The 10,358-nt window shown below is 40.3% G+C and overlaps 1 pseudogene across 1 annotated transcript; it reads left to right on the top strand.

The window, feature by feature from the left end:
• The first annotated feature begins 292 nt into the window (after nt 1-292).
• Nucleotides 293-735, top strand: LOC308654945 (MORN repeat-containing protein 4-like; annotated as a pseudogene). The gene has a single exon. The product of its transcript is annotated as an MORN repeat-containing protein 4-like (transcript).
• The last annotated feature ends 9,623 nt before the right edge of the window (nt 736-10,358 follow it).

Raw genomic sequence — 10,358 nt, 5'->3', positions numbered from 1 at the left:
AGCCCAGGTCATCTGCTTGGCTCCTCTGTCCCTACCTGGCTGACCATTCTCTCGCAGCCCCCTCTCACCCCTGCTGCCAGCCCACCGGGGCTCAGCCTTTCGGGACTACTGTCGCGCCCCAACACGGGGCTTTGGCGGCAGAGAACTGTGTGAACAGAAGAAACCTGCGGGGGCTGGAGAGCAAACCCAGGGACCTTATACTAGTTTCCCTGGAACAAGATGGGATACCACTCTGGAAGTTTCATGTAGCCTTTAGGAAAAATTTCATCTTTCTCTTCTGTAAGCTGTCACCATGGCCCTGACAAAAGGTTCTTTCACCTAGTCCAGTGGGGAGGAATATCATGGAGAGTGGAAGGAGGGCCACAGACATGGTTTTGGTCAACTGCTGTTTGCAGATGGTGGCACCTATCTGGGTCATTTTGAGAATGGGCTCTTTAATGGCTTTGGGGTACTGACCTTTTCAGATGGTTCAAGGTATGAGGGGGAGTTTGCCCAGGGCAAGTTTAATGGCGTTCGAGGAGTCTTCATTCGGCATGACAGCATGACCTTTGAGGGGGAATTTAAAAATGGCAGCATAGATGGTTTTGTCCTGCTGACTTTCCCTGATGGTTCTCTTGGAATACCCTGCAATGAAGGTCTATTTGAGAACAATAAGCTGCTGCAGCGGGAGAAGTGTTCTGCAGAGGTTCAGCAGCCCAGAGTGCCTCCAAGTCTGCCAGAAATCTTACTGCTTGATGGGGCAGTGGGCACAGTTGGAATAGTGTCAGTAAAGCCACCTGAGATGAACAGAATGAACCAGATCTCAGATGAGATGAGGATGATCACGGAGCCGAAGCCTGTGATATGCCCCATCACCTGCCAATCAGCAATTTGATCACAGAAAGTGCTAAGAATTTTGGCCCAAAGACCTCGAAGTGGTTAGCAGTTCTGTCTTCCTGATGCTTATTAGCTAAAGACAGGAGCTGTGTTTTCTTACTTTCCGACATTTCCTGTTCCTGAGACCTGGGGTTACCCAGTACAGACTGGCTGTGGCCTTCACTCCATTTACTGCCAAGTGGTTCAGAGTCTCCCCATTCTGCCTGTGTTTGGGGCACATGATCCTACCCCCCACTTAGGGCCAATGCTGTGTGCTGCCCTGGCAAAATGAGGAACAAGATAGACAGTACAGTGACCCTGTGAAAGTCGGGCCAGAGTTTCTCGGTACATGAGCCCCTCATTCAGTGCAGTTTGAATCCTGGCTCCAGGCTCCCACTTTGTCTGATCAGACTAGTCTTTGTGTCTGCTTATTTCCCCTGTGAAGGATCTGGTAAGAGTGTTGTTTTCTTCTTCCTTGACTTTACAAGTCATGTTCCTTACTTGAGTTAGGGCATATAATCCAATCCCCATTTGTGTCTCTCCGTCCTTAGTCTATCAGACAGAATCCCTTTGTGGCATAATCAAAAAAGAAACTGATATAATAGTAACCTTGTAAGTTGTATTCATTACTCACTTCAGGTTAAGGGGCAGACATATCCAGCCTCGAGGCCTTCCTAGGGAGTGGACTGAGTGTTGGGGAAGGCCTGCATCAACGCAGTTCTTTCCCTGTAGGTGGTAGATCAGACTCACCTACACCCCTGGGTGGAGGTAGACTCACACCCACCCAGGGACTGCGGTGAACTAAAAGCATTGGCTGTTCCTTGCGTTTGGCTTGCTATGACTCTCCCACCAAGAACCTTGATCTTCAGGCCTTGGTCAGATGTTGGCAGGTGGAATCCCTGTACAGTTCATCATGGGGCCTCCAGTTACTGCAGGACCCAGACACACTCCCAGCTCCCATCCTCACACTGAATCTCCCTCAACAGCAGACTGTGGTGGAAATTATAACTGTGTGCCTCTATTTACTCTGTGAACTGTATTGTAGAATCAAGTGTTCGTAGAAATAAATCACCAGATCTGCCTAAAAAAAAAAAAAAAAAAAAAGGTTTACCTTGAGTTCTTGTTTTTTTTCTAATTATCACAAATCAATTATATGCATTTAATGAGATTCAGTGTTATATATCCATACACTGAGACAAGTATCCCTTTATCATATTCAACTCTCCTTTTTGCCTCCTGTCCCCACAATCCCCAGCACCCTTTCCAATTCCTAGCAATCACTATTCTATTTTCAGGTCAACTTCTAAAACAATCACCTGTGATTTTAAAGTTCTGTGCCTTTCAGCAACTGGGACAAATTGCCTGATACCTAAAACTTACATTCATTTATAACCTTGGAAGGGTTAGCTCTGGGACTCTGAGTGCTTTGGTTTTTTTATTTTGTATTTCCCTTCCAGCGAAGTCGCCCTCCTTTTTGACTCTTGGTACACCTGGGACTTACCATGGTTTATCTAACAGAATATGTACTTTCAGAGACATTCCAAATGATGTTGGGCTCTGTTCCCAGAGAACTTACTGGAAACCTCAACTTCACAGAAATAGGCCAAGTGTTCTGAGCCTCTTTGACTTGTGTGGGAGGGCCCAGGCAGCAGTAACCAAGCAGTCTTCCAGGGAGATGAAGGTCAGAAAAAAAAAAAAAACATCCTCACTGATTATTCCAAATATCAACTGAAAAAAAAAATTATCAATCTGTGTTAGAAACCAAGGAGGGGGATACATATCTCATTTCCATTTTGTATCAAAGAAAATTTTCTAATAAAAATCTCAGGGCAAAGAGGAGAAGACATTGGTAGGCTTTAGATTATTAATGAAACTCTCCACTCCAAATTCAGGTGTGCCATTTTATGTAATATTGATAGATCTCCAGCATGAGGGTTCCTAGGCATCTCACTGGGCAAAAGGGAAAAAAATTAGAATTACATTAAATGACAGGACACTTAATCTATCTAAAATCATTGCTCTCTCCCTTAGGTTTCCTGTTTAATACTAAGAACTAAATTAGATCATGGGGTAAGTGATCTGTTTAGGGATGAGCCTTTGATGGTAGTTTCTGGGCTTAGTGATGTAAGTGAAGCTTTCTTTTATCGATCCTGGTCACAAACTTGTCCATATTATTTAAAGAGATCTTGAAAATACGTTTTTTTCCAATCCTCCCTCCACAATATAAGCCTCTATTCAACTGGTGGATTGAATTTCTTTTCATATTCGATTTCTTTTCTACACTGACCCAAGTTATGGCTCGTCTGTGATGGTGTAGAAAAGCTATATCAATTTTATATGATTGTTATTGCTGCTATAATTTTATGGTACCAGACCTACACAGGCTTGTGAATTTTAAATATTATTTTACTTGAGACACAGTTTGTTTGCATGTCTTTCTAACTTACAATTCCTCAGCCAACACATTGTTAGGGAGCCACCTAGATTTTTCTGAGACAGGCGGCCCTAGGGAAATTGGGTTGTCAGTGTCAGAACTAAAGCCTGAAGAGTTCCTTATAAAGTCATGTGGTTTGATCAGCTAGTTGGTAAGAATGAACATTTATAATAGGAGAAAGAGGTTTTATGGGAGGGAGGCTCATTATTTCAATGACTATTAGTAGAACCTTTGTAAATACTAAGAATTTAATATTATTAAAATCTATGTAGTGAGTGTTTCTTTTTATCAGGCATCACATTAATCCTCTATGCTGTCATGAGATCTTGTCAATAGATTATCTAACTCCTTCAAATATAATAACAATAATATTAACCAAGAAGTTGCAATAATAGTATCAATAGTGCCAGACACCATAGGACATTGTTTATTAATAATTTGATCTTCACAATAGCCTAGGGAGATATTATGACAAAGTCTCAGAAAGAAACACTGTATTCTCATTCTGTTGTCATATATAACAAATTAGAATAAAAATAAATTTTAAAAAATTTAAAAATAAAAATAATTTAAAAAAGAAAAAGAAACAGTATATTCAAATTGGACAAATAACAAGAGTTTATAAGTCAGACCACTTACAAAGGTGTGGACAGTTTAAGAAAAATCAGCAGGTGGTGGTCAAGAAGATAGACCCATCACTGGCTCATGGGGTCCAAAAATGGAGCAATCATTAGAATCAAGACAGAGTAGCTACAGCTAGGCCAGAGGGCTTCTCAAATAGAATTGTGTCCTTGGAAGAACACATTGGGTAGAAAGCTCTCTATGAGACAGAATGAAAAAAGGTGTATTTATGAACAAATACAGCTGCTATAATCTCCGCTGCTATGACTGAATTCGATGTCTAGGTTTGGCATCAAGACTTTCTATTTTACCTGCCATTATATGCTTCCCTTGTACCTGCACTTTGGCTGGACAAATTCTGTACCTGGTGGGGTGATCCAAAACCTTCATCCTTAATGTTCAAGTCCTAGTTGGACTTAAGACTCCAGGATCCCATTTACCTGTTGAAAACAGGAAAAAATTTTTTTTTTTCTTGCAATACCTTCAGTTGTGCCTAGACAAAGAACATAGACAACATGTCGTTTTCAAAAGAGGCCAAATATTCCTCATTTTGAGATTTTGGTAAATCGAGTGTCCTCTGGGTTCTCCTGGGGTTGAGGTGGTCCGGTAGCTGGTTAGATACACATATGAGATCCATCCTACCATTTCCATGTTCCTGAATCTTCTGACATTTTTCCCTGTAATTATGACAGGGAATTTCTGAAATTTCAACCTCATTGGCTTTAGAACATTACTGACTTCAATTTTAAGTAGCCAACCAAGTAGACTATTTAAACTCCATTCCTAGTGAGGTAAGTGGACCCATACCAATACAATGGACTCATTATGCAATCGTATTATTTGCCATCACTGATCTAACAGCCTTGGAGTCCTCTCCCATGAATGGTAGCCTCAGTCCCTCCTCCTGATGCCAATTGGAAATGTCCCACAGCTCTTTGGGCATACACACTTTATCCATCCAGGACAAGTGTCACAGTTGTCTGCCTTGGGCTATGCTAGGATTTACCATTCTGTAAAGGTCTTCTCAAATACAAAAACATAAAGTTTATAAAAGAGACAATTTAAAATAAATGTTAGTGAGGGTTTGGAGGAAAAGGTACACTCATACATTGCTGCAAATTGGTTCAACCACTCTGGAAAGAAGTAGGTAAATTCCTCAGAAAACTTGGTATGGAGCCACCATTTGACCCAGACATCCCACTCCTGGGCATATACCCAAAGGACTTAAAGTCAGCATACTATAGTGGTGCAGCAGCAACAATATTTATAGCAGCTTAATTCACAATAGTTAAGGTGTCCTTCAACAGATGAATGGATAAAGAAACTGTGATATGTATACACAATGGGATACTACTCGGCCATAAAGATGAATGACATTATGGCATTTGCCAGTAAATGGATGGAATGGAACTGCTAAGTGAAATAAGCCAAACCCCCCCCCCCCCCCCCGCCACCAAACAATCAAAGGCTAAATGTTCTCTCTGATATGTGGATACCAACACACAATAAGGGAGAGGGGAGTAGAATAGAAGTTCATTGGATTGGACAAAGGGGAATGAAGGGAAGGGATGGTAAATGGGAATAGTTAAGATAGTAGAATGAATTGGACATAACTTTCCTATGTTCATACATGACCAGTGTAACTCCGCATCGCGTACAATCACAAGGATGGGATCCTAATTAAAGTAAGTTATACTCTCCATATGTATAATATGTCAAAATACATTCTACTGTCATGTATATCTAAAAAGAATAAAAAATATTTTAAAAAGAGGCAATTTACAAGGACTGAAGTCTTCTTTTGGTATTCAGTCTGTCTGCCTCTGTCAGGGAGATTTAGGAATGCCAGGCTCTCAGCCTCATCTGGGTTCTGCCCAAAGGCAGCCATCTCATGTCCCAAGCACCCTCCCTGTGTCATCAGTATTGCATAAATGACCTAGCAGGTCAAGCACTCGCTTATTATCCAGACTCAGCATTGCTTGCAATCAGGCCCTGGGTTCCTTCATGGACAAACAGCCTGGTGACTACAGGGGAAATGAGGCTACTGCAAAGTTATCTCCAAGGCTTTCTTATTTTTCAGAAGATATGAGCTGGGAAGTGAAAGGCTTCAACTCTCCCTTTTTCTGGGGATTGATCAGTTCTCCAAGGATTTCTGAGGCAGCTCACTAACTCCTAAATGTTTTGATAAATCCTGTCACCACAGAAACTCAGTGCCACAGCCACTTGATCTCTTCATTTCTTGCTTTCCATTCTGGGCTTCATCCCAGCCCTCATTCAGTGATAGCTCAAGTCATTTTCACACCAATTTCATGGAATATTGGTGCCCCATTGACCCACAAGGAGAATATCTACTACCTGTACATTTCAAATAATATTTACACCCTATCCTCAGAATTCCATCTGATGGTCTGCATCCCTCATGCTCTTCCTATTGTGGTAGTTGTGATCTTGGCAGGAAACAAATGAGACATTTACATGGAGGTAATTTAGGAGGTTTGAATAAAAGGACAATTTACAATACTGTGGTCATAGTTGAGAGAAGATAATAGATATGGTCTAGTCTGACCTATTGTCACCTGTTTCCACCTCTAAGCTGAAAGGGCAAAGGACAGAAGTTGCTACAGAATCCAGAGAGAATGGATAGAGTTGTCAGAGAAGAACATTTAACTAGAGCTTTGGGTTGGGTAGAAAGTTGCAGCCAAACCATTGGAAACTGATAGGAAAGGATCCAAAGGGATCAATATACCCACCCCACACTTACCCACTTTCTGCTCATCTCTGCTTCCCATGGGCCATGTTCATCCTGTCAGATGGCAGAAAACCTGCTGATCCACTTACCAGAGGCCATGTCCAGAACAGAGGGCAGGGCAGGCATGCATGGGGCGTGATGGTGGGAGACAAATAGAAATAGGCAGCCTAGAGACCACAGTGACTGTTCCCATTGTAAAGTAAGGAAACTAAGATTCTAAGAGAGCAGGAGTCACTGGAGAGGAGCTCACCTGTTGGAATTTCAGCCAGAATGGACAAATTCCATCATTCTTAACCAGGATAGAATCTGCTTCAGAGGGCACATTTTATCATACAAAGCTCTTTCTTTGTAAATAGTCTTTGTTTCTCTTATCATTAAAATGTTCCTGAAGTAGAAATTGTTACTATGCCATTTTAAAAAGGAGAAAGCTTGGGTTCATAGTGTTTAAGCTGTTCCTAAGCCTTAAACTTGGCAGGTGTCTGAGCTACCACAAATTCAAGTCTTCTGGGCTCTGGACAGCTCATCCAGGCCAGTGGATCATGGTGCAAGTTTGCTTCCTTCCTCCTTGCTTGCTTTCCATCCCTCTCTTTTCCCTGCCCCTCTTCTTTCTCTTGTTTCTTTCTTTTTTCAGGTAATCCCCTTTTGCTTTTAATGTGAAGTATTATTAAATCTAATAATAAACCTCTTTTTTATCCATTTTACAAAGCTTGACAAAACTGTAAGATTGCAGAGTTTCTCATTCCATACCTCCTTGCATACTCGTGGCTATCCAGTCATTCATCTCATCCTGTAAGGTTTACCATCTCTGAGTTCTTAAGGTAGATTTCCCCTGCTCACAGAACAGGAATAGGAAAGCAGAGAATTTGCTTGGGTGGTTGGGACCAATATTTCAGTGACACCTCTGGGGTATTAGATTTACTGGGCTGTAAACAACACTGATTAAAAACACAACAAAATTATTTTTCAACAATTTAGCGCTTAACAGAAAAAGAAAATAATTACCAAAATAAGAAAAAAATGGGACAAATGTTGCTGGAGTACCCACCTAACCTATTTAAAGAATGGTTAAAATGATACCACTGTCTAACACTGTTACCATTTTATTTTTGGTTTACTTTTCCTGCATGGAATTATGCTATCAGAATGATTTTTTTTCCTTGTTAGGATATTTTGGAAATCTTATGTAAAAGCAGTAAAAATGACTTAACTATTTTTTCAGCTGGTTTTAGTTTGTATCATGCTATACTGGAGGATTTCTCACCTGCAGGTCTCTTTCTTTTTGAGTCAAAGTCAATACTATTGCTTTAATTGCCATCATATTATGCCCAAAATAGGTTTTCAATTAGAGTGTCAGATGACAATCTGTACTTCAGCACCTGAGCAAATTCTGCACCTTGCTTTGCCTTTGTATTAATTTCTGTGCCCTGGATGTAATGTTCAAGGAGGGATAAAAATATAATTTTAAAAACTGTGTCATAATTAAAGGATCATAAGTGCCTTTATGCATTATATTTTCCCACTGTAGGATTTAATGATGCATTTAACAGGATTTTTTTGAGTACCTACTATGTGCTAGCATTGTATCACATGCTAAGGATAGAAACTAGGGTGACGGAAGCAAGGTGTGGAAAGAGAAAGGGATCAGAAAACATGTTCCAAGATGTAGCCATGGACTAGATCATGGCAGATGATATGGGTATATCCCGGGGCAGTGATGTCTTCTTCTCTCAATAGTTACCTTTCCTGTAAAATTGATTTGGTTGAAAAGGAGAAAGCTGGAGGAAAAGCTGATACAGAGTTGTATACAAATCTGAAAGGGATAACATGCTCTTTCATGACTATCAAAACCTTGAAAACCATTTCTCTATTTTGGCCAGGCAAGGCCGGAGCCCGTACCCTAAAGCCTCCATCAGTGAGTCTTTAAAGGCATGGTGACCTTCCCCAGCTAGACTTTCAAAGCATCCATTTCCTCATTTACAAAATGGGAGCAATAGTTTCTTCTCATGACAATGCCAGAGTATTCTGTGAGGCAATTTATTTAAAATGCACATCTCAGAGCACTGCACATATTAAAAGATTAATAAATATTTTCTATTAGAATGATTATATAATGGTACTAAAGGATTTTTTTAAGCTTGGCTCAGGGCTATTTGGAAAATGATATATGCAGTTATTTGACATACAGACATATGGGGTCGTTTTCTGAGAAAAGATAATCAGCTGCAGTGATGATGGTAATTTAAGGAAAGAATTTCTCTTCTGAGTAATATGCTTGGTCTTATTCCAAGGTACTCTTCCAATGTGTCTTTTTCTTTGATTTCCCCCAAATATTAAATTATACTCCATTAGCTAATGAAGTGAATAATGCTACTGATGGGCTTGACATTTTCTGACCACTTGAAAAAATTAACCCTGCTGACTATAAACATCCAGGAAACTGGTGACCTTTCAGCCATTAGCATCATTATGGAGCATAAAAAAAGGTAAAGAGAAATGATTTATTCCTTGAATATGAATTGTGGAGTCATTCACGCCCATGAGCACAACACTGGATTTTTAGGAAGGCAGTTTTCTCAGCTGCTGTGTAACTGCAGAAACCAAAATAAAGATTAACACCCTGCTATCTTGGAAATGCAGGTTTTAATGTGTTTATCAGTATATTGCAGCTTGATGCTGTGGATGTTATGTGCTCATAATGATATGATGTTATTGTTAGCCCCATTCTGCAGATGATGAACCTAAGGCTTAGACAAACCCATTGAAGTGGAGGGTTCCTGTTTCCTGCCTTTGAAGATCACAGTGTGAGATTGTGATGTGGACTGAAATCAAGATCGATACATGCTTATTTCACAAAGTTGTAGAAAATGGCATTGCATGGTTTAAATAGTAGCGATAGGACAATCATGCACCTGTCTCATTGAGGATATCTTTCTCTCACCTCCAGATACTTTACTGAAAGGTTAACAAATAAGAAAAAGATGACATCATATACCAGTATACTTTCCCTCCATTGCTAACTATGCTCAAACACATAGGTCTTCGTTTTGTGCCTTAATAGGATAAACTTGTTCCCACCTCAAGGATACTGCACTTGCTATTTTTTTTTTTTTCGCTGTTTCCTTCAGTTTTTCACTGTTGTCTCTTTCTTGAATGTTGTATTCAGGAATTACCTCCTGAGGAAGTCTTTGCTACTGTCTCTCTGTCTCTCTCTCTTGAATGTCATTCATTCAGGAATTGCCTCCCTGGGGAAGTCTTTGCTACTGTGTCTCTCTCTCAAAGTCAGCAACTCTGTTCACTCCCACTTTGCATTTTCTGGATAGCATTTTTCGCATTTATGTTTGTTTTTATGAATTACCTATATCCTCCACTGGAATGTATAATTAGTAAGGTGGGGAACTCACACTCCTCTTGTTCAATGTTGAATCCCTAGTGCACTGTACAGTAAACCTTACTTTAGTAAAACCTTGTTGGATATCCAGATGGATATTGCAATGGGGAAAAAATATTACAAGAGAAGTTGCTTTTAGTGCCTCCATGCAAAATAAGATTCTATTATATCCATGGTATCCATGCCTGAGAATCATAGCTTGGACATGCAAATTGTAAAAAGGCAAAACCAGAGGCAGAATTACTTTTTGGTACCAAGGATTGAACTCAAGAGCACTCAACCACCGTGCCACCTCCCCAGCCCTATTTCAT

The sequence above is a fragment of the Spermophilus citellus genome, assembly GCF_964194105.1.
Source record: "Spermophilus citellus genome assembly, chromosome: 1".
NCBI classification, from domain to species: Eukaryota; Metazoa; Chordata; class Mammalia; order Rodentia; family Sciuridae; genus Spermophilus; species Spermophilus citellus.
This window is presented reverse-complemented; position numbering and strand designations above follow the sequence as displayed.